This window comes from Solea solea, chromosome 10 (genome assembly GCF_958295425.1).
Source record: "Solea solea chromosome 10, fSolSol10.1, whole genome shotgun sequence".
NCBI lineage: Eukaryota > Metazoa > Chordata > Actinopteri > Pleuronectiformes > Soleidae > Solea > Solea solea.
The window spans coordinates 25,956,944-25,983,186 of NC_081143.1; the positions used below are offsets into that span (position 1 = coordinate 25,956,944).

At 39.8% G+C, this 26,243-nt stretch overlaps 1 long non-coding RNA gene across 1 annotated transcript in view; it reads right to left on the reverse strand.

Annotated features, from left to right (window-relative positions):
* Positions 1-23,670, reverse strand: part of LOC131466377 (uncharacterized) — an 89,542-nt gene extending 65,872 nt beyond the window's left edge. The window contains exon 1 of the long non-coding RNA XR_009241418.1: positions 23,348-23,670. This is a non-coding gene — a long non-coding RNA (uncharacterized LOC131466377). The remainder of the gene's footprint in view (positions 1-23,347) is intronic.
* Between the last annotated feature and the right edge of the window lie 2,573 nt (positions 23,671-26,243).

Genomic DNA, 26,243 nt, shown 5'->3' on the forward strand with positions numbered 1-26,243 from the left:
ACATCCTCTTTTATCCGCTAAAACATAAATGCAATATTTTAAGACTTAAAGAAAAATGGTCTTTGTGTCCACTGCACATGATTTAAATGGTTATTAAATATAATAACCAATATAATGCCAATAAGTCAATAAAGAGCGAACATCCTTGACAGCCTTCTTCCATCTGTGGTATATCACAGAAATATTTTCCACCAGCTCTGTGTTGTTTTATACTTTGTGCTTTCCTCTCCTACATTTTCTCATTTCCGTCTTCTACTCAGAGTTATTACACTAGCGCTACATAGAAAACCTCTGTAGTGCAATTACAAAGTGGAAGACAAGTTTATTTTTAGGATAAAAGTTTGCTCTTTTGCAACTTTACAGTAGAGTTTTTTGTTAGCCAGCTGTTAATAGTCATCCTCACTGTACATCCAAGTGGGAGGAATATTGTTTATGGTGGGACTTTTTATACTTTATGCAAGAAAGGTGTCTCTAAAATGACTTTTCTATTGGAGTGTCTAAGCATCTCTCACTTGCAACTTGTATTACGCTCAGGCTTGATTCCAACGTTTGGGAAAGGAATCAAATCTTTTTAAGCAGACTCCTTGGCTTGGATATTGGCCTCGCCTGTGGGATGAAGTTAACAGACAATTTAACTATCTTCTGGAGCTGTTATACATTTTAATCATGATAGTGTTCATTAAAACATCATCCAATCTACAGTACTTGGTGCCAGGAAACAGTACATCACATTCTTGTAAGGTCATACCCAACTAAAAATTGCCTGTGTCTTTCTCCTGCCTGTGTCTTTCTCCGCCAGTCACATAAACGTGCGTCCTTCTCTCCATCCACTATTGTCACTAATCAATGCGTCAGTTAAATCTGCCACATTAGGGATCTGTCAAATTGATCTGACAATGATCTTTTACACCTGGAGATTCAAAGTATACTTTACACACATATGTAAACCTGCCAGAGCAAGTGTAACCCTACTACACAAATAAAGAAAGATATCCTTTCTGGTGTGCAAAGAGTTTCCCGATGCGCTTGAGAAAGGGAGGAGTGAGCGGAGGGATTGTCACTATCTGCACTTTCACCATGATGATGATTAGATGTCACTAATCCTTATACCCAAGACCTTTTAAGCCAATAGGAGTTAAGTTGGATCAACCACACAAGATTTATTTTACCCCTATCTTGCACAAAATGGAGTTACATTTTATACCAAACTAAACCCAAACTAGGCAACAAACACTAGACATTATAGTTACCTTTAATTGTGCTTGAATGACATTGATAACTATACAGAACATTAGGGAACCAGAAACATGGCACACTACCGACTGACGGTGTGTTCTGATTTTAAATGTGCTTTTCATTTTGTGCTTTTTGTCCCTGGCTGCCCCGGCCAGCCTGCCAGACTTTTTTGATTTTACTTTTGACTAAGTTTTTGTGTCTTTTGCTAACGCCTAGCAGCAAGTTAACTCAATCTGTTGCTGTCAATAAAATGTTATTTTTTTGATGCAACAGACTGTTACAAAATAGTGAGAACAGAAACACTCAAAAGATGAGGCATAAACTGTTTCTCTGCCTGTCACATGGAACACCGAGGTTCAATTTACTTAGCATATAGCTCAAAGGGATAGTGTTCAATAATACAAAAATCCTTATGGTCTGTGTAAATTTCCCAGAGTGGGATTAATAAATGATAATTTTATCTTTTCTTTCTCATGTTATTTTATTTTTTTCCATCCAAGCATCAACTTCAAAACGGACAAGAGAGAACATGAGAATCTTCCTTGCAACTGAAAACAGTTGAGTAATTCTCATCAGCTGCTCACACAGTAATAACAGCTACACCCACAGAAGGCATATACAAGCACAAAGCTGAGCCTCTTCACCAGAGCGGTTCACTGCATGTGTTCCTGACTACTGGCAGGCACAATACAATAACACACACACACTGAAGCTCCAGGAGCTAATTATGCTGATGCTATTAGTCTGTCTCTCTGTGTTGGATTGTGGTTCTTGTTTGGACTTGCACTGTCTGCCCTTTGGCTTTGGCCTCTGCATTGATCAAACAGAAATGGAAAATAAAACTTTCGAAAGAGAAAGCGAGAGAAAAGAAATATGCATGTTGTCAACATAGTACTGGTTTGATTGGTGTGTGTTGTTCACTGCAGTCCTAAGAACAAAAACAGTCCAATGGAAACATATCTCGATGTATTGCAGCTGTGGTAGGATTATCATTAGAGATAAGAGTTGATTATTATTATTTTTATTTTACATAATTTCTAAAAGATACACAACTTATATAATAAATGTCAATGAAATTCTTCATAAGTGAATGCTACGGACGGAATGCTACGACGGATAAACACTTCTTGGCCCCCAGCCTGCCCATCCTGCTGCTGTATACACAAACTCAGTCAGGTCTGATAGGTCTGATAGTATTGCATGACAGAGCATGTTCTCAGATGAAGACCGCAGCATACTATGGTCAGGTGGTCACATGATCCAGCACCCAAGATGTGAGGCGCAGATCCATTCTGGTGTGCTCCAGTTGGTCTTCCAGAAGAGTTGGTTGTATGGTGATTGATGTTGAAAGTCTCCAGAGATCCTGCTCACCACAGGAGTGTGTAGAACATCACAGGCTGCTTCGGCATTAGGAGAGGGGAAAATGCACGCAGCTGTAACGATCACATGCACGATTTCCCACGGCAGATGGTAAGGTGCTGTAATTACCGAGAACACTTCCGTGTCCAGTGTCGTTCTTTAATTGTGATGTGCCTGGAGTTAGAGCATCTGTCATTCAAAAACAATGCCAGTAAAGGACTGGGTCCTTCCTTCGTACCTCTAAAAGCACTATCAGATGGAATCCACACAGCTTAGTGGCCACTTGGTGAGGGTTAGTCATGTCTCCATGGACTACATGATGCTGCAGTCTTGGTATTCCCTCTGGTGCCAGGACAGCGCCGCCAGCTTAACTATTTTGTGAGGGAGCTATCTTACTTCCCCCTTAATTATGGATGAGAGAACAGGACTGTAGCATCCTCACAGAGCGCTGAGCTTCAGCGCGGCCCCCCTTGTAGCGTCCTCCTCAGCCTGCGTGGAACATCAGGGTTGCTCCTTGGGCAGCACAGCCGTGTAGCGGAGCACAAACAGCTGAACCCTACTGTAAACAAGAGGGCCATCGCTCCACATAGGATCCCCCAGACATGGTCAAAAACAGAATAAAACAGCGTGGGAAGCACAGCATACTTGGTTTCCATAGAGAGAGAAAAAAACACACTTAAAAGATAAATAAGATAAAATAAGTTAGTGGAGAAAAGGCTTAAAAAGTAGCAAGCGCTGCCACTGGAGAGGTGCTATCTTGGTCAGACAACAACAAAAACTACCCAACTTCACTCAAGCAAGTCTATTTGACTACGCTCACTACGCCAGTAGATTCTAGATGAATGAAAACTCTTTTCTGGGTTTTTTTTTGTTTTGACATACCTTCCATTTGTGTTTACTCTAGTTGTAGTTCCTGTATTTGTACTATATTCCGACTCGACTTGTAGTCCTGCCCTGACAGGATTTACTTGTGTTTTGTTAGGTTACCTCTCCAGTGTATGAGGTCTTGCTGCTCCCCAGTGTCTTGGCTCGATTGCCTGTTCTGTACTTATTTCAGTTTCCTACTTTATTGGCGTTCTTACTTTTCTTTTTTTCCTGTCTGGACATTGCTTTTGTTTCAACATCCTCATCGTCCTTTGTAAGTGGACATTAAAGATGCACCTTGCATCTTCTACTGTTAAAACAAGCAACACATAAAAAGGAGTGTGTGGTAGGAATTAGGAATTAATCATATTTTAAAGCAATGGGGTACTGTGTTATGTGTTTTTGTAAAGGACTTGATTCAAAGGACTGATAACTGAGATTTGTGAATTTTGAAGTGCGTCAGTATTTTTTTCTGTTTTCCTTTCATTGTATTGCCAAGTTAGTGATGCAAGTTTGTTTTTGGACATTCCATGTGTTTACTAGTTAATGTAAACTAAATGAGAGAACTACAAAACAAGATCTAAATATTAAGTTACCTCCGGAAATACAAACCATTGACTTACATTTCTGAAGGGGCTCAAAATAATCTCTTGAACTAGAATAGGTTTCAACCAAAACAGCTTTAAATTGGGTTCAACCAACTAGCCAACTAAATTAGAAGAAGAAATTAGATAATATTCATTTAAAAAACTAAAACTAAAACTTTTACATCCAATGTTTAAACAATAAGCCGGCAGTTCAGACTTCATTTTTATGGTCTGTCATTTCTAATTATCTTAAGTTACCAACAGCTCCTGGTTGCAACTATACCTACAGTCTACATAGCGATGTCGCTGCTGTTTAACGTCGATTGGCAACACTCATTGGAGCTGAGCCTTTACTGATATATAACCGTGACGTTTTGTAGTGAAAGCAGTTAACAGTTGCAAACTATTCCGGATACCTGCATACAGTCGACCCAGTGTAGGAAGTTAAAAATGCAAGCAACCCATGCTTCGTCACAGACATTATGTACACTCAATGTTACATATCTGTCAACACTGTAGCCATAAAGTGCAGTTAAATGGTTGAGTAGACATACACTACATCAGCTGTGCTGTAGCCCTATGGGCAGCTAAAGGGGCTGAAAATAGTTCAGACTGCCAAAGGCCATGAAACTCAAAAGAATTATGATTATGTAAACTGCTGCAGTAACAGAAAAGGTCACATTGGCTGTCGGCTGCAGTGATTCATTAATTCATTCATTCATTCATTCATTCATTTAGGTCCTGCAAAGACAAGAGATGAGCTTTTGCTCTGCTGAGACAAACTGAATTCACCCAGGTGTCCAAGGTGTAAATCAGTCCCTGATTAAATATACTGTGATTGTTAATGAAGAACAATAATCTGTTGCATTGCTTATTCTGACCGTGGAGGATCCTCAAAAATTACTTGGATGAGCATGCAGTACGTATGATGGGGTAAATGAAACAAGGGAAGTTTCCCTAGGAGGTTACACTAAATTTACTTGTCTTGTGTTTCTTCCTCTTTCTCACCTCCCCTCCCATCTTCGACCGTTGCCAAGAAAATCCAATTAGGGCCGTTTCAACGTGGCAGACAAACGACTGTTCTCACCAGCCACCCATCTTCCTGTGTTGTCCACCCATATGGATGAACGGAGGGTGGATTTAAGCAAGAAGCAATTACCTCTTCTTCTCCGCGTTCATGCCTTCCAGCACATGATCCTTAGCAGTACAGAACTTTGTGTCCTCACATGTTTAAAATCAAGCATTTTGTATACAACACATGCAATCGGGTATATACTGAGTATGCAGAGGCAAGAACACTGCTGTCTGTGTTCCACATGCATGACCACATGTTCGCAAAAACAACACTTTGATCTAAACTTCGACATGTATGCAATTACAAACAGTGTGTAAGACGGTGTGGTGGAAAATCGATTTTCCCCACCTGACCAATGTCCTGCTTCAGACACGCCCACACACACATACACTCAAATATGCACTGTCTGTGCATCTCTTATTTGTACCCTGATTAGTTTACATGAAATGTTTGCGTCCCTCTCTCTCTCTCTGCTGTGGGTCTCATTGATTTACAGAGTGAATCGAGAGACACTTAAATGCCCTCCAACCACGACTCCCTCACATTGCAGAGAGAGAGAGAGAGATCGATGGACTCTTCATGTGCAGAACATGCTCGTGAATACAGACATAAAAAGAATAGAGATTACACCAGTAACTTTAGGCTTTAGTTACATAAAATGACTTTCTCTTACATATAAGTAAGATACGTAGAAATATAGTGAAATAAAAAGTCTGGGACTGGGGAAAAACTGACTAGTCAGCCTCATCCCAAAGCCACATAGTTCAGGGGTGTCAAACTCAATAACAGTGGGGCCCGAAATTGGGCCAGGTGTGGCACACGGGCCTTGAGTTTGACACCTGTGCTCTAAATTGACCACAGGTGAGAGCGGATGGTTGAATGGTTGTTTGTCTCTATGTGGCGCTGCGATGGACTGGCGAACTGTCCAGAGTGTGACCCCGCCTATCGCCCTATGTCAGCTGAAATTGGCACAGTGCCCCCCCGCGACCCTCATGAGGATAAAGCAGTAGAAAATTAATGGATGGAAGTTCAAAAAGCTTGTGGTTCAGTTTGTCTTGAGGTATCCGGATCATGCTTTTGATTTGTTTTGGTCCTCTCTATTTCTGACTTTCTTACTTCTTATTTGCAAGATAAAAATACCCCACATCCAAAAATCTGGTGATAACAAAATCATACATGAAACACAAAAATACATGTGTTATATCTGCAACAATGCCCCCCCGCAGTGAAGAAAACTCTCTGTTGCATTTGATTTGTTCCTTTGTATGTCCTCTGTGGTGAGGGAAGCAGGACTTTTGAGAATGTGCACTTTTCCAGCTAATGGAGGGGGGGTGGCAATCATATCTGGTACAATTACCTCTACTGTCCCCACTATCTTGGCATTTCGGAGCATCTAAAACACACAGAAGTTTGAGAAAACTGCTGGCTCCATTTTAGTTTTAAAACTTTTATCCTGTGTTTGCTGTTCAGGGTTTTGGAAAAGATGTTTTTGACTTTCATGTGAAATATGTTCATGCATGGCTCACATCGGTCCTCTTTTGAGAGCCTCTATTCATATTCTTTTTGTTCCATTCTTTTCTCTAGCTCAGAGAACACTGAACAGGCAACAATAAAAACACTACATTTTCTATTTGGCCTGATTATATTTATTGTATTATTATTATTATTATTAGGAGGGACAGCTAAATGTAATTAATGGTGCACAGCAAAAAGCTCCCTTGTTACCTCAACACTTTGCTAAAGAACCAATTTATTGCATGTATATAGTTTTATAATGAATGTGTTTGTTTTTAATCAGTGCCTTGCTAAAAAAAAACCACAAACTGCTGCTTGTGCTCTTGTGTGTGTGTGTGTTTCACACGTAAAAGGAAACGAGACATCGCACAGATCCTTTGTGAGGAAACACAGAAATTCCTTTGAAGCAGAATTGCGCAAGGCTGATGAAATATCTTGTGATATTCCATCTGAAAATTAGAAACAAACGATTCTTCCATTCAGTCCTGGCAGCTGCATGGAATCAAACGTGTACTTTATGCAGCACAGACGTCAGTGAATTAACATGCTATTAAAATGCATGACAAATTAGGGTATTTTTAATCTACAGAACGTCAAACGTCCTTCAGTCCTCAAGCTTGACTCTTCAGTATTTGAACCGTCATCATTGCCTCTTTCAGCATGGGGTTAATGGCTAATGTGTTTGCTAGTGGTGGGGTGCTGGATGGTTATGGTATGTTGGCTTTCTCCACCGAGTATAAATTGCAGGAAATCAAATGTTGGTCTGTTTGTGTGCTACTGTGAGAGCTCAGTTATTGACTGCTCAAATGATTCTGTTGTAATCAGGTCATTCTGATTATATTTATTCTATTTGTATATACTTTTTTACTATGCATGCATGTACATAAGAATCCACTGTATGACTTTTCTCCCATTGTGTATCTACCTTGCATTTTTTTGTGATTTCAGTGATCTGCATATTTGATTTTGCGTAGATTTTTACGCTGGATGCCCTTCCCGACCCTTATCCAGGGTTGGGACCAGCATGAGGAGTCCATGGCTGGGGTCAATTTAGAGTGTCTAGTTAACCCAATCAATGGGCAGCAATGCGTGCCTTGCTTGAAGGTACCCCAGCCCTTGATATGCCTAGATTCCAACTTGCAACCCTCCGGTTACAAGCCATTTTCCCTTTCAATGCTAACCCTGAATACAAATGGGTCCTTAAAAAGCAATAAAAGTTAATCAAAAAGTAAATAAACCTAAGACACACAGGTATCTGCAATAGAACAGCCATAATGTAGAGGCAACCGACTGTAACATCACCCACAGCGATTCTGAAGCCTTTAGTTTTGCCGTTTGTCCCGTGCCGTCTTGGGGTTTTAGAAACCAAATGAGACTTTGTTGAGACAAAAAGGTGGAGCTGGGGAATGAAGCAAGTGGTGATTCTTACTGAAGGCATGAGAACTGGTCGGTCACATCGCCTCTAAAGCACACCATAACCACACCCTAAAGCATTCTCTGCCATATTATCCATATCCGTGAGACCATTAACTCCTCAGAAAAATGTTTACTGCTGTTAAAACGGCTCAAAGTGGGAAATAACCTAATTTTCTAACAGCCTCTAATACCAACCAGGAGAGTTGCCCCTAATTAATACAGGCTTCTGTACTGGCTTCACTTTCTGGACTATGTCCATTAGCTGATGGCCCATCATTTATTGTCTGAAAATGAATTGGTGTAGTGAGTCTGTAGAATCAGTCTGACTCAGTCGCTGAACTGAAATACAGCTGAACAGCTTGTGATTCAGCTCAGTATACACTAGACTACTCTGTTAAATCATGAGATTTTAGGAATTTCCTCGTTAAATGTTGGAGATTAATGCACATTTTCACATCTTTTAAACTGATCTACCTTACAGTTGGGCATTATTCTTGGATTTGCTGAGGCTGATTCTGACAGTTTAAGCTGCTAAATCACTCATGTGCACACACACAGTGTACTCATTGGTGATTCCTCACAGTGAGGACCTGAGAGGTCTCAGTCCGCTGTTTTTGTTATATTGTATATATTGGTTCATTCCAATCAGTCCAATTTTCTGGGAAAGTCTGTTAAAACAACAGGAAACTACACGTATCATGTTGAGCTTGGGGAACACACGGGATTCCATCATCCATCGTGACTGACTGTTACGCAGGGAACAGTCACCTTTGCCCCACCCACTGCCCGCTGTCAAACTTGAGTCGCAACAGAGCTCGGCTCAGCTCAGTGATGGAAGTGATTCAGTTCAGTTCGTTCACCCAAACGATTCGAACGAATCATTTGCGATTGACATTAACACTAGAGCCTTTTCTGCCTCAGTCCTGTGTGGTTTCTCCATATACACTGTCAATAAAAACACTATTAAAGCATTTCAGTTTTGCATAATTGTCGTTCCTTGTACTAGTTGTTCTTTTGCAGAATTTATGCAAGAATTTATGTCTAAATAACTGGGCCTGAAATGAGCTTCCCCTGTCTGAGAGACCAGCAACCTCCACTGGTATAGGCATAAATCACTAAGTGCTTTGGAATGACTCATCTGATGCAAATGCATTAACACTATCAGTGGTAATGATAATGATATAATCAAACTTTAATGTGATTATGGGAATATAGGACAGGAGGGGAATTCTTAATTCATTTCAAGTAATTTTGTGTGGCAGTAAAAAGATACACAGAGGAAACCTCTGAAGATTATTTTAATGATTTCCTTGGGGACAGTAGTTATCCAGTCAATGTTAATATGCCCCAAAGCAACTCTGACAGCAACATTTTCAAGTGGCTCTGTAAATTATCATCATTATTATTTTTTAAACCACAGGTGCAAAATTGCTTGCTCACCTTCTCCTTTGTGTTTTATATTCATGGGCAGCACATTTCATCTTTCACCGTCTCTTAAAGTGCTTGTTTTATTTGTGTGATTTGCTTGTTGGTTCTTTTCCACATAACCATATCAAATTGCTTTCACTGATGCAAGAATCTTCCTGTCTTTCCCCCCCACAGAGCTCATCAGTCATCTAATGTGATCTAGAAACAAGGCGGCTTCCAAGAGCAAAAGTCACAAGTGGTGTGAAACACCTGATTTCAGATTGTAGAAGATTAATTTGACCCGCAGGCATCGGAGTTAATATAAAAATATGATAAACAAGCCGTTTTACCATTTGCACTATTGAGATGATATTGGGTACAAAGTATCTTAAAGTGTGATTATGAATTCCATACATGACCCCAGCTACATCATCTTGGCTACAGGTATGACAGTGATTCACAACCGATTACTCTGGGCCAACAGAGTTGTGGAGAGAAAAAATATTCAAAATAATATCCAATTGTTTTAGTTTTGTTTTTTTTTTTAGAATTAATGTTATTGCATTCTGAAGAGTTACTGCTTTGTGTTATTAGTTTGCTATGGTGAGATTGACACATCTTTAACCTTTAGAGCCACAAACCTATATAACATCTATTTTAGGAGAAGCCGTTTGTCTACCACACCATAGCAAACCTGCAGGGACAACGTTCATTACATGCTTAATCCTAATCCATGTATGCATACGTACTGCATCCCATAGCCCTGGAGAGTTTCACATTTCCAGTTGCCTGAACAAGCCCACAGTTCCATTCCTACTCAAACGAGTGTCTGCGTCAGTCTAACATTACATGCAGGTGTACACCATCTCATAATCTATTTAAGTAGGGCTGATTTCCTGGTGAGAAATCAATTGTTTCCTTGGATTGTTTGAGCACTGACTTGTACATACACTATGTACAGTAAGTAGCAGCAGATTTCCTCACATAACTTCAAGCAAGTTTCCATGGTTACCGTCTTATTCATCGTCTCCATTGACCAAAAGAAGAGTGCAGCACCACCATCGTGATTGGAAGCTTTTGTACACTGAAAGTCTTGCATACTGGATACCCCTTGCTGATTTATTTTTACTTTTGAAACCTTAAAAAAAGAGATATCTCAAAATTTGATAAACACAACTCAATTTTGTTATGAAGGTCTAACCTGCAAAACATTTGTAATTACTCATTATTATCAATTTGTTCTCCCGGTAAACGACTAACCCATTGATTCACTGATTAGTCAGATCAAGAACTATTGTCAACATAAACGTGGCAGCAGTGCACTGCAGACCCACATGAGGAGAGAGGCAGTATGGTAACAAGATGGGAAAAAACAAGGCTAAAGAACAAAGTGTTGTGCAGAGAAACAATAAAATAGAGGTTTTCTTGAAAGGAAATTATATAATGGGTATGCATCTGCTGGCAGCTTCTGATTCCATAATGGGCTCCTGGCATAGCGTGCTCTGCTGTACTCTCCTCTTCATGAACAGAGGGAGCGAGCTGAAATGGGGAGATGATGCGTCTTCTTTTAAGAATCCATCATTCTGACACAAATCCAAACACAATCATAAAGTGCCATGTCAGTAACGGCTCTTCTTCTTTCCCGCTGTCTGAATAATGCAGCACTTTAGAGTGATGCGCAGTCAGAAGCCTGCATGTGCACTTTACAAACCCACATAATTGAATAATAACTTCCATCCTCTCTTATCTCTGTTAGATGAACATACTGTCTCTCACACACACAAAGATAATTGCAGCACACTCTGTATCCATTTTTGCATCTCTTTGTGGCACACTTGAGTCTGAAAGGTTTGAAATCAGTGGTCGAGGTGTGAATTGATGGTTCCGTTATTCACGACGAGAGCCCACCGACACGTGAGCATCTGCACACGAAGAGGGCCATCACACGGGCGATTTGTAACGAGGAGGCTTGTTAATAATTGATGCAAGATTTTATTACCTATTCATACATCACTCTTCAGCCCCTGTGAACGCTCACTCTGGTTACCACTCCCATCATTAGTTTACAAGCCCCGTGTATACAGTCGATATACTGTCAGCCTCATAGACAAGCATCCCTATCATTCTACTTCTCTAATAAATCATCAGGGGAGGTAAAAGGATGAGCATTTCTGGTCAGGCATATGTGTCAGGTGCCATTGCTGAAAGTTGAGTCCCATCTCCAGGTCATTATATACTAAGGTTTTAGGATAGAGGCTCTCTGTCCTGAACTACTTTCAGTAGATGAGCACAGATAAATATACAGACTTCATGACCCGAGGCAAACCCTCAATTTCTGATAGGCTTGACCCTAACTGCTTTTTTTTTGTTTTGTCTGGCTCTCCTTTTTGTCCTCCTTTTTTTGAGGTTGCATGCAGTATAGCTGTTTCTTTCCACTCAGTGGACCATAGGCACTTAGGGTGTGTTTTCACTGTGTGGAACTGTTCAGTTTGCTATGTTACAGTACGGTACGGGTGGAGCAAGACCCAGGACAGTAAGCTGATTCAGCGACAGATCCGCATCACTTCCTTGTGACTGGTGTTTCTGCAGTCTATTCTCATACAAAGCTTGATGTCTTGTTGAGACAAACACCCACAAACTGAGCATGGAAAAGAAGAGCACCGGTACAACGTCATGCTACATATCTTGCCGACACGGCCATCAAGCACAGCCCACACCACGCCTACCAAGTAAAGGTACTGTTCTCAGTAGAAACCCAAGACTGACTGAAAGCTTTACCGTTCCAAACCGAACTGCACTGTGATGGAAACACGTTGCAAGTAAGACAGCCAACAGGACACGCCCGCTTCCTCAGTCTTTGGTCATGACCTGATTTCCTCAACACTGGAAACAGAGTCTATAGGTGCAGACGTCTAGTGCTCTTTCAGCTCTAATACTGCTGCAGGATACGTGGTTGAAAAAAAATGTGGTTGTACATGATCTGAAATCTTTGATCCTTTGTTTTATTTGCACAAGGTCAAAAAAATTAATTAACCTGCAAGCCTCTAATGAATTGCTACCAATACTGTACAATGCCCACTTAAGTAATGAGTATCCAGGTCAAGTTTGAGATCCGGAGAAGAATTGAATCTGAAGAATCCCAATGATGGAGAGGCTTTCAAGGTCTTTAATATTCAGGCAAAGAAAATGGTTGAGCCTAGAGTGGATACACATATAAAATCCTTCAACAAAAACACCAAAAACTATCGCCTAATCGACCTTTACTGGCTCACAAATAGTGAAGTAGAAGACAGGCTGTCTCCATTTTTACTTGCCTCCCACAACCCACGCAGGAAGGTGCAAAGTTTACACAGAAACACTGAGGTCCTTCACAGTCAGCAACCCGTAATCCTCGTTAATCCTACGAGCACACCACTGTCAAGTGATATCATGTGAAAATGATAAGGCCTTCATAAGTATAAGGTTGTGGCATCAATATCTATATGAAACCGCTTTATGTTGATAATGCTGTGTCCACTGGGATTTATTTATTTCACTGTGCAACACAATACAAAGCTCCCTATACATTTAGATGCTTTGCCGTTTGTGTATGAATTTAAATTCATAACAATATGTTTATTTCCAGAGTGTATTTCATGTGTGGTGGCTATTCAAAATTAATGTGTTTGAAATCAGAATCAGAAGGGAGATAATTGATCCCATGGGGAATTTGGGATGTTGCAATTGCTCCAAGAATAGAAATATACAGTATACGGTAAAGATCAAGATAATTAAAATACATTAGTAAATAAAGTACGCAAAAAATGTAATAGATAAACAGAGAAGTGGGACCTTACCAAGACAGGTGACTTAGCGGCATCATGCGTGTTATTGAACAACCATGTCAACAACAGATACTGGTGGTAAATAGTATAGATGCACAAAGCAGTAGAAATGGGAGACACTGCAGCTAGCAATAGGGCTTGGAAAATGCTTTTATGATTGGACAATGCTTACATTTTTCATAATTTCATTGTATCAAGATACTTGGCAGCCACATTGATTCATATTACAATTCAGATATATTCTAATCTTCACATGTAGATATGTACAATACACAAATGTACAGTTTTCCTTTGTGTTTTGTTCCACAAGATGAACTATCTTGACTTTCAAATATTACTCAGCAGTTAATGCACTGCATACATAAACTGACATAACCATCATGGTTGAAAAAGTAAAGCCTAGAGAGTGCGATGAAAGTAGCAGTTGGTGACCAGGGGGCAACTTCACTGGTTGCAAAACTAACTTTTGAATGGAAGTCTATGGGAAACTTAGCTTCTACCTCTTACTTGATTTAGATCAGTAAACCAATGTCTACCCTTCTTTCTAAGACTTCTTCTATGGAGCCTATTCCTCTTTTGCAAGTCGCTTTGGATAAAAGCATCTGATAAATGTTTAAATGTAAACCGTTTCCTGAGCAGTTCATTGTCTCAGTTGGTAATTTTAAAAACCTGATGGCACCTGTAAATATGGATGGGGCCGATCCAATCCAGTATTGGTATCGGGTTCCGATACAAACGTTATTCATAGATCGGAAATTTCCGACCCAACTGTATAGATTTCCGATCTGATCCGTCTGTGCTTTAATGTTGTCTGCTGAAATGTCTTCACTAGTGATTCCTTGACTGCTCTGCTAGCTGGCTGCAAAAAGTGGAATGAATTTTTGGAACGTGTGCATATATTCGTACATGCATATATTCATACATATTATACTTGTCTATATAAAGGAGTTTATTACAGCCTTATATAACATCAACAATAATGATGATAATAATATTAAAGCAAACAGGGCATCCAAATATCCAAATTCAGGGATCGGATCGGACGTGAAGAAAAAGTGGATCAGTGCTTCCCTACGTGTAAAAGTGCAAATCTTGTGGTTTCAAAACAATTTCCATTTTTTATATATCCCTCCTGCTCTCCTGCTGCCTTGTGTGGGTCATTTTGACCTTTCTCGGGTCAGAATGACCCACACAAGGCAGCAGGAGGGTTAAATATATTCTATGGTAACAAACCCAGTGTCTCAGTGGTCAACAACGCTGATATTATATGGCGTTATTAAACGAGGTTATGTCTTGTTACACTGTTTCACTTGTGGCTTTTGACTCATTCTGCTTGTGGCTGTAACATGGCTTTCTTATTTCTTTGATAAAACCTCCAGTATTTGAAACTCGCCGTGACTCACAACCGCCTGATGAGTCATAGCAGAGGAAAGTGGGAGGGAGTGGGAAAAAAAACACAGAATTCAAGAGTTTTCCATATGAATGAAGGTCTTTTAGCATTCTTGCCTTTTGCAAACTAGTTCACAAAAGGACTGAATAAGCCTTTCAAAGCCAGGGACATTTCTCTGTCATTTGCATGAGAAGTGTTTGATCCCACTGTGCACTGATCACCTTTTACATCAAGCGGTAAGTAAGTTAGAGCTAAAGAGGATGGCAACCAAGAGTGGGAATATGGAAGAAAACAAAAACAGGTAGCATCCAGGTAACGTTTCTGTCTGATGCTCAAGATGAAAAAGAAACCTCATCTTTCAGAAGAGGAATCACTGTCAGACAAGAAGGCAAGGGATGGACAGGACAAACACAGAATTCCACTGATGTGGCATGTGAGAGACCTGGATTATCTTTTGTTTGCGTTCTTATTTGTGGGATTGATTTTACTTTTAGAATTTTTCTTTTTCTTTCTAGAATTCTCTTTACACAATATAAAAAAATAAAATGTACTCAAACACACTGGATGCACGTAATCACCTTTGATTAATTAGGTTTATTCTAAAGATTATTTTTTACAGTGAGGAAAGGAATGCGTATAAAAATGACAAGTATAAGAACAGTTATCTGCTGTCTTGTAGATTAAAGGTCTGTCATTAAAAAATGTTCTGGTAAAAAATGTATCTAGTTGGATAATACAATATTAATCTATTATAGTTCATATTTCAAATGTGGATTATGTGCAGTTGCACATGTCTTTTTCACATCCTTGCTGAGGATGGATGCCAGGCAGTTTGCAAGAAAAGAAAACAATTAAAGGAGAGAGGAATAAAGAAAACCCTGTTGTGTCCTTTGCTCTGCACGCCAATAAAACCATCTGTTTCTAATGATGGCAGCACAGCTGGATCAGCCACCATTTGGTCCAAACAGCTGTACTGCAACGTCCAGTGGTTTGCAATTGCCTGTGGAGGCACTGTACTCATACAAAATAAGCACATTTTAAAAAGCATTGCATTGTAAAAAAAAAAATCCCCTCATTTTGGGAACAATTTTCAATCATCAGGATATAAATGTATTTTAAATAGTGTTGGAGGAAAGTATTTCCCTTATTTCACCACTCAGTAACACAAAATCCATAAATCATTACTCATAAATCTTCTGTACCACTTCTGTGTTTATGTATAACAATGTTTTCAATCTGCTACATGAACATTACATAATCTTACCCATTAATTCCCTATGGTAGTTTCACCAAAGGTGTGACTAAGTTGAATATACAGAACCTCTCAAAATTCACTGGAAGTGGTGGTCAGCCATTTTATTCAGATGTTTAGTGTGGAGTATATTTTGCGGTGGTGAAGCATTGAGATTAAAATCACAATATTTATGCTTTAGGAAAGTCAGTCAGATTAGACCCAACACTGGAGGAAGGTTAAGAATATAAGTAGACAAGTGCAATGTGATTATTTGCCACTTTCTCACTGTCAATCATTTTCTAAAGCTTTATCCTCCGCTAGTCTTTTGCTGCAAGGCAACAGTGCTGTCCACTTCACAGCCATGTGGCCTGCAGATTAAATTGTTTCTATTAAACTCTTCATAAATTAAGTACAACGTTTTGATGCAGTCTATACAATTCGAATAAAAGGGGTGCTATTTTTCTAGTGCATCCTTGCTAACGTCTCATCCTTCCTTTCTCCTCCCTTACTCCTTAAGGCAGAATTGAGATCGTAATTCGATCTGCAGGATGATAACGATTCCTTTAAGCAAGCAAGGGTCAACCAAGGATCGAGAACCAGTGAGCCATCAAATAAAGGAAGGAATTCGGATGAATGGTTATAGATTACCTAAGAGTTGAATTGAAACAAGCAAGGGTGAGCAGTTGAGCAAATACAATTAATAGAGAGTCGGAGGCTCGGGCTGCCATCTGGCCGGCATCCCAATCAAGAAATGCCAAAGAGGTATTTTCCCAAAGAGAGGAGCATCCGAGTGGACGCAGTGTCAAGGCGTGACAGGAAATCCTTCGTCTTGTTTTGTTGTGGTTTGTCAGACGATAAATACTCCAAATGTTTTGTGACAGGAATAAGTGCCACACTATCTACCTTGTACCCATGGCTGTGGAGGTTATAAAAAGAGGATTTTATTCATTTATTATTTTTTTAATCCCCTAGGGGTAATTCTTTCTCTGCATTTAACCCGTCCTCTACTAGGAACCTTCCTAGAAGGAGCAGTGGGCAGCCACAATGAGCAGTGCCTGGGGAGCAATGTGGGGTTGGATACATTGCTCAGGAGTAACCCAGCCCTTTGACCTGGTGGGGACTCGAAACTGGCAACCCCTCCGGTTACAAGTTCCCTTTCCACTTGGCCATGGGCTACCCATTACAGTTAGATAGTTACAGCCCCATATTTAGGTAGGGGTCAAATGGTACACATGACCCCCAGCCCAAATGGGGCCAATACAAACAATAGGTCTATATTAAATTTGATATAGTAGGATATGGAATTAATGCACAGTAGTTAATGCATGGAATTATTTTACACAGTAGCTGTTCAGTGAAAACGGTAACTGACGAGCAAATTCAAAATGTCAGAGACATAAAGAGAAAATACAACTGCCACCAGTCTCATTTCAAATAATAATACAAAGGGGAAAACCATAGTAGTAAATGTGTCTGGAAAATGGAGAATGGCCTGGATTTGCTTTATTGAGTTGTATAAAAATTTAAATTAAACCAGTTAAATCTCCATCTCTCAGTTGCCAACATCGATACATCCAATATGAGACTAATAAACGTTTAATAAATAAATAAGTATATGAACCCCTTTGTGTAAAATGTCCGATTGTGTGTTGAAATCGAGGTTGTTTTCACTGCAGGATTTTTTCTTAGTTGAGAACATATTTTAAAAAAATATATCCAAGTGGAACTTGGGTCGGAGAAGAGATTCAAGATGAGACGAGAACACAGATAGAAGTGATGTCATGTTTCTGTGCGGTTTCAACACAAACACTGACTGACCTCAGTCATTTTGCTATAGCCCTAGCTACCATGGAGATGTGCCGTCAAGTAATGAATTAGGTAATTAACAGTTTCAGTTTCAGTTGGTTCAATTTCAATTGGTTATTTGAAAGTAACTATGTGGAGTAGTGGCTAGCACTATTGCCTCACAGCAAGACGGTCACCAGTTTGAATCCCAGAAGGCCTTTCTTTGAAGAGTTTGCATGTTCTCCCTGTGTGTGCATGGGTTTTCTCTGGGTACTTCAGTTTCCTCCCACAGTCGAAAAAGGTTAATAGGACACTCTAAATTGACCATAGGTGTGGGAGTGTGTGAATCAATGGTTCTTCATTTCTATTATGTTTGCCCTGCGATGGACTGGCGAAGTGCCAAGGGTTCACACCAGCTTCATGTTAGCTGGGATTGGCTCCAGCCCCCTCGTAACCCTCATGTGGAGGATATAACGGTAGCAAATGAATGAATGAATTAAATGTTGCCGTTACGTGATGATGTTGGAGAGAGTGTGAAAAATCTATCCCAATTTGTGAACTATCCATAATCCCTGATGGCTCACCTGGATAGATTATAATAATTATAGAGGAGACTTAAAAAGGAAGGAGATGGGATGAAAGTGGAAGATGAGAAGTGAGGTATTAGATAATCACTGCACGGAACAACAGGAAGACAAGGGACACAAGGGAGTGCAAAGACGGCCTGGTGTTAGCAGAGGAGGGAAGAGACTGAGGCTCCGAGGAACTAAACTGTCAGGATTGTTTCTGAGGAGAACACAAAAAAGATGAGGCGAGTGTATGAGATGAAGAGGAAGGAGGATCATGGATGAAGGAAACTAATGGGGATGGACATGCAGAGGTCACACATGGACGGGAAGGCAGAGACGTAAAAAGGACCACAAAGGGAAGAGGGGGATAAAAAGACTGAGGAAGAAAGGGAGAAAGATAGCAGGACATGAAGGAAGGACACGATTAAAGAGGGCAGAGACCAACAGAAGGATAAAGGACACGGGGGAGATGAAGGAACAAAGATTGTAAAGCTTAAAAGAACGGCTGAATCTAACACCGCTTTTACACCAAGCACTGGGCATGTATGAAAATGGGAAACACAACAAAGGAAAGCCCCATTTCACCACTGTCCCTTTTTCAAATTCAGCAGCAGTCAAATGACTCTAGATTCCGAGTGCTGTGCATCATAACTCTGCACTGGAAAAAAAAAAAAGGTGCAGTGTCAGCTTCTGGACGGCCAAAATAAAGTAGGAATTAGCAGCACATTCATCTGCATGTCGTGTTTTCACCGCTGCCGATGATCGAAGCTGATAAAAATGTGTCTAACGCAGAGTCAGCTGCGAGTAAAATGCTGATTTTATCTTTTTCTATTGTAGACAAAAAGACGTTAGTGTTTTGGTTTGTTTTTTTGACAATAGGACAGGTGGGGCTGGAGTATCTTTAATTATGGTGCATAAGGAATAAAAGACAAAACAACTATTCATGCCTTAGTAGCTGAGCAAATGAGTAAGAAACTTTTAATTAACTTTATGCGGCATATTAGTCATTGCCAGTTTCTTATGGGGTAAATAGTAAAACTAGTCTCCTTGTTTATTTTGTACAGTGAAATATTAGATACTGTTTGTATCAGCCATTAAAGCTGGTGCCTCTCTTCTTGTCCTCCTACAACCAAACAATTAAATTCAATTTAGTTTCATTTTCGTTTTCTTTTTTAGGCCGAGAGACAGAAATAAAACCAAAGCGTAAATCTATGAATTCTTCTTTGTTGCACGTTTTATTTGAAAACTATTTTATTTTGTCTTCTTAAGTAACTGCATACTGCATCAAGCAAAACCAATAAGTAAAAAAATAAACACCACGATAAAAGGAGGCACAATGACTCTGAGACCAATTAGTTATTAAAGTTACAAAAGTGCCACTTTATTAATGTTTATCTCCATGCATAATGTATAATGTTGCAGAGGAAATTCAGCACAACACTCCACTCCCAAATGGCGCATATATATATATATATAAATATAAATAAAAATCACAACAACAATGCCACTTACTTAAAAATACAGTTCCCAAACTTACAGTATGATGTAACTCCAGCTGCTTAAGAAGAAAGTTTCCTGCTGCACAGGAACAATAGAGGACGGTGGGTGGAGAGAAGAAGTTTGAAGCAGAGATGAAAGGGTCTAAAACTCTGATGGAGAGAATCTGACAGACCTCATAACAGACTTACTTGGTCTAATTGTTCTGCCCTAATTAGACAGACCAATTTATTAAGCGCACACACACAAAGACACACACACACACACACAGAGTCTAGTTGCCATGACTTCAGAGGACATTACATTGACTTACATGCCTTATTTCCTGAAGCTCTGAAACATAACTATGACTGACCGAACCCTAACCATACAGGAACAGATTTAGGTCCCCACAAAATGGGCAATTTTATTTATTGCAAACAGAGATGTTTCTGTTTCTGCCTGTTTTTAATCATCAGAATCAAGTGTCATGGATGTGGAGGTGGAGGACATAAACCCCCCGTCTCAGCTGGTGGTTGCCTGGCTCTTTGTGTGTCACACATCTGATTAAAATGAAGGAAGTGTCCACCATGTATGTATGTATGGGATCTGTGTAAATAATAAATTCAAAAAATATTATTTTTAGCCCCTGAGGCTTCTACTCTTGGTCGTATTCCACACCTCAGGGTCGTGAACCCAAAGAGCAAGGTCTCGAAAACAGGGCATGGTTTTCAAATCACGATCACTTTCTGATTTTCTTATGCTCAATTAGTTTTTTTGTTATTCAGAGAGAAACACAGAGAGGGTTTAGAGTACACGAGACAGGGATAAGAGTTAAGAGGAAGCAACAATCAACTCTATACAGGATGAAGATGTGGTGTTATATTTGTTTTCATTAATGCAAATGTGTGATTTGATTCCAGTTTCCTCATCCTGCTACCAAATAACAATCTGATTACACGTTACCTGTAATTGCAACTCTTCTCCTATTACAAAATGGAAATGGAGTATAATATTCATGATTTGCTTAACATGAGGTGCAGTGCTCACTTTCATCATATCATTATCGTAGCGTAGATGCTCAGAGCAGTGGTTAAATTCAAATTCAAATATAATTACTGCAGTCGTGATTATAGGATATTACGAATGAAACAGTCCCAGTGAACACTATTTGCTTGTTGCAACCCTTAAGTTGAATAATTGGTATGTGGTTGTAATAGAGTGTATTGATCCATAACTCTACTAGCTGTTTTGGTGAAGCCAGTGAACATAAGCTGTGAAACAGCTCCTGCTTATTTAAGCACTTTTCTTCAGAGAACAAAAAGCCATTATGCCAGAATATTACCATTAAGCTATTTTGCACCCGTCTGCTCCCCGTGTTCAGACCGAATTGGGGGAAAAAAAGCTTTCAATTTGTCTGCCCCCTCTGCTTGGAATACCCTCTAGACTGAAATAAAATTACCAACATCTATTTCACTGGGGGCTTTCCGCTTTATCTTAAAAGACAGACAACGGGAATCCATTGAACAGTGCCTGTGTTCTTAAATTGTTCCTGCAACCATAACTTCTGCACATTATTTGTCCATTTACTTGCACTTGTATATTTCAATGTTTGTTCTGTAACTGTTATCTCAGCGTTTTATTAACGTGTGCTGCTGCCTTTCTTGGCCAAGTCACCCATGTGAAAGAGGTCTTGATCTCAAAGGGTCTTTTATATGGTTAAATAAAGGTTAAATGAAGAAAAAAAAAAAAAAGTGTCTAAGCTTACAAGGCTGGTTTTCCACTATCACAATTGACTCCGAAGCTGTTAATTAGAGTAAAAATTGAACATATTTCCACTTTTAAAACAGCAGATGACCGTTGTGTAGCATATGCTACAACAAAAACAAAACACTGGAATACAACAAATGGAGCTAAGAGATGGTGAGACTTAATTCTGCTGCTTCTCCGTGTCACAGAATCACTCTGTGTTGGTTGAGACCATTTACATGCGTTTCAGAAGATTTGTAGACAGTAAAAAACACTCTGATGTGCACATTGTTCTGTATGAAGCAGAGAAGGCAACAACTACACAAATTCCCGCAAAGGGTTGTTGCATCAACATTGAATTCTGACTGCACTTCTTTTGATCTGAAATAATATCAAATATTTGCATTCCTTTGATCCCCACTCAAGATGCACTGCTAAGAGTTGCTTCACATGTGGACCTAAAACTGTAGTGAGTAAAAAAATACACAAAAATGGCACATTTTTTACTATTTAAAAATCTGACATTTTCATACCTAAATAAATTTCGATACAAGAGGGGTGTTTTAAGGTTTTTGTAAAACACATTTAAGCCTTTACATAGGGTCATTATAATATATGTTTATATGGATATATTTTTTTAACGTGACAGATAGAACAGTTCTCATTAAACAGCCACCTCTCATGCCTACAGGAGGTTGAGTGTTTTAACTATAACATATACACAAATAGAACTGTATGTGTCTCTTATGGAGGACTCCCACTGGCCTGAAAAATCACTGAAATCACTGAATCTAATAAGTTTTCCAAGCAACCATGAGAAAAATTAAGAAAAGGTAAACATATGCTGTTACTCAGTTTGACTGATAAACGGAACACCACACTTTACCTTTCCGAGTACTATAGTATCTAAGGATATTGAATACCATGTGTACTTTAAAATTATAAATATATCTCTTCTAGTAATTTGAGTAGGATTCACAAAGAAAATAATTGTGTTTTCAACGAACTGCAACACAGCAAAGCAGATGTCATATTTTTGGACAACTTTGCCCAACTTAGTGCTGCTTTTTGCTCAGGTAAATGTTTTGAATTCTGAATTCAAAACACCCTGAAGCAAAAAAAAAAATAAAAACTACTCCCCCTGACTTGTTTCTGAAGAAAACCTCCTGCTGTGAAGAAAAACATGAAGCCCAAATGTAGAAGCATGGAAGAAACTTTTCTTTTTTTGTACAAACTCCCGAAGGCGTGTGGTATTTTCCTGCCTCTGCTGGGCTTTTCCCCCACACATATTAGTCGTAGTCTGAACTGGGATATTTGAAATGTCAGTGGAACAGAAAATAAAACTGCTGTGGCATAAAATCAGCCTTTACTTTCACCCATACAGTAGTTAACCATGCAAAGAATGAACTAAAAGCAAAGTGTGTGGTTGAGATGAGTCATACATACAAACACTATAACTGTAAAACAGTGAATTTGTGGAAAGCGAAAGTTTTCCAGTGGATTACGAAGTGTGTGACTAGATGTTGTGTCCTCATACTAAAACCTTAAAGTCTGGAATATTAGCTTAAAATGCAGCTACAGCCAGTGCTTTAAGTGGGCTGCTGTACCGGTACTTTTTAATTTACTTTAACCGACATCTTGTGAGAAATGCGCAAATAAAAGTGCGGGTAAAGGATGAATGTAAGAACTTTACACCTCATCTGCCAAAGGAGTGAACGCTAGCGCGGTTAGCTTCTGCTGCTTCTTCACCTTTTTATCCGTTATTAACCGTTTCAAACGCACTCTTATGTTTGTTGTTACTTTTCTACTGTCTTAACTTTACTATATCTGTATAGTGGTGCGTGTGTCTGGACTGACATACCTGCTACAGTCCACCCTCCACCTGGCATCTGTGCGGCTCAATAAACTGCCCGCTTAGCTCCGTCCATTGTCGGCGACAGTCCCAATACACGGCTGCGGAGCTCCAGCTACTGCGCTCCCACCTGTTGGATCCTCCACCGCGGTCCTTCGCCTGCTCGTCCTGCCCGTCAGAAATATATCCACCGCGGGTCCCGCAGGACCATAGGTCCTTCAAGTAGCGGCCCGCGGGCCGGATACGGCCCTTCTTAGTTTTCCTACTTTGTGATAAAACTCACCTATGAGCTAGCGAGCAACGTTGATTCTCAACGGCTCTCACCTGATCATGTTACGTCATGTTGCGCGTGCAACATGGTGCTGGGCTGTGATTGGCTGCAATATGTGTCACTCAAACTGCTCTTAGGGCCCGTCCACATGGATAGCATTTTTGGGCACCTGAAACAGTATTTATTTTTTTTAAAAAACGCCTCACAGGCCACATCTACACTGAATCTTTTTCTTTGCCATTTTCAAAAATATCTCCGTAAAGACAGCATAGTTTTAGGAAATATCTCCATCCACACGGAACCACCTGAAATGACTCAAAACACTGTAGTACCTACATATACTAGGACTGTAAGTTGCGCTGTAAAGTTATATTAAGAAACAGAGAAGAAGACGAGCCGATTAGGAGTAAAAGTACACCTATCTGTAGTTATATTGACTGACTTCTAACACCAAAGAAAATGGACTGTGAGCTTAAAGTTTCCATAATTGTTGGAAATGTTATAATCTAAATATACAAGTTGGCAAAGTGTGAAACACAAGTCCAGTTTTTAGTTATTTTAATATAGACTGAATATTTAAATAAACAGATGTGAACATCACCAACATCTTATGGTATCTTTTATGTATTACTAGCCAGTGGTGCAACACACCGGTACATCGCCTGGTGAGATGGCCCGGAGTCTCCCAGCTTATCCACGACCTCTAAGAAGAATCATGACTGATATTCATAAATCAGGCATACTGTTATTGTAACAATCAAGATGTCCACCTTCAAGCTGTTGGACAATTGCTGCATACAGTATATTAGCCATGTCCTCCTTTAAAACACAATCTCAGGGGACATACGTTTGAAATCTGTGCCTGAGCCAAGGCGATATGATTCAAATGAAGTAACATTTTCAATCACTGCCGGCAGCAAGATTCCCGTCCACTCAGCTGACCATACGAGAAGCTCCAGGAACACACTTTCACACTATTCCAACACCCTCGCTGTTAAGAGACGAGACGAGGGCAGAGTCGGAGAGAGGGGCGAGCGGAGAGGAAAGTGCAGGTATAGAGTGGTGTCGGGATGAGGAAAAGATGGAGAGAGCACGGTGAAGATAATAAAAGAAGCGGTAAGAGGAGAAGAGTGGAGGGAAGATGAGTGAAAGATTGTAAGATGTACTCCAAACCTATTTCCCCCTGATTGATATTACACTCACTGTCTCTCTCTCATACACACTCTCTTAGATTCAGATTCAGAAAACTTTATTGGTCCCAGAAGGGCAATTCATCTGTAGCTTTCCATACACAATCATCAGTTCTATACACATACAGACATACAGCATGTCAGACAACAGGGGCATAAGAAAGATAAATAATATATATAAGATTTGTAAAATTAGTAAATATAGATCAGAGTTTAGTTGTCTGATAGCTGAGGGAACAACACATTTGGAGTTTCTGTTCTGCTCAGGAGCAAGAGAAACCGGAGACCTGAGTGTATAGGCGCTTGAACTGTGATGCCAGGATGTGATCATGATTGTTAATAATATTTTTTAATTATTATTTCGATAGTCCATTGTTGACTATTTGCTGGTAATCAACAGATATGCAGTTCTTAATACTTCTTTGTAACTTCTGTTTTTCACTTTACTTAGACGGTCTTGCCACACATTTACTGACACAAGTGGAGTTTCCCTACTAACAGTCAGTTGATTGTCAACAGATAAACGACTAATTGTCAACTAATCTATGATTTGATGTTTACTTGACAATAAAGATGTTTTAAAACAGACAATTAACGATTAAGTACGATTAAGAATCGATCGTACTTGTGATCGTATGTTGACGCGATCCTGTTAAAGTGACAGACTAATCAGAGGGAGATAGTCAGTTCATTATATGCTGAACTTACAGAGAAGATACACTGCAAAACTAGTATTTATAGTCAACAGGCACTTTTGTAGGGTGGGGGTTAGAATCCGTACAGCATGACTTTATATGTATGTCACTTATCAGTTGAATACACTAAGTGTCCACTGATTATCTGTTGGTCACTAGAGTCAGCAATGGACTACTATAATAAAGTGTACCGGAATATTCAAGTAAAAGTACCACTATTTTGATAATATTAACAAGTACAAGTGAAAGTACTGGTCTAAAAATGTACTGAAGTTAAAGTAAAAAGGGAGCTTGTTTAAAATGTACTCAGAGTAAAAGTTACTTGGTTCCTTTTTTTACAAGGTTGGGGTTCTTTCTTGTGTCGTGCAAAATGACAAGGGAACACAAATCTCACACAAAAAAACCCTACTGGTGCAGCATGTCCATCGTGCCATGTGATGCAAGTGATGTGTTTGACACGTTTGTGCATTGAATTTGTGTGTAATTGGGTGGCACAATAGATTTTTATTGCATTTAGTGTGCTTTGTGCAGTGCAGCACTGTGCCGGCCCGTACCCTCTCCCAGTGGACTAGGCGAGCTCTGCCTTCCTGCATATCAGTGGTGAGTAGAAGGGGCAGATACGTAGAGGCAAGCTAAGGAACCAAGGAAAGAGGAGTAGACATCTGCTGAGGTGGCCTTCGTGTGTCCTGACATAAAGTCCCAGCAGCACATTCCCATTGGGCAAACGACTGAGTGCCAGGTCTGGTCAA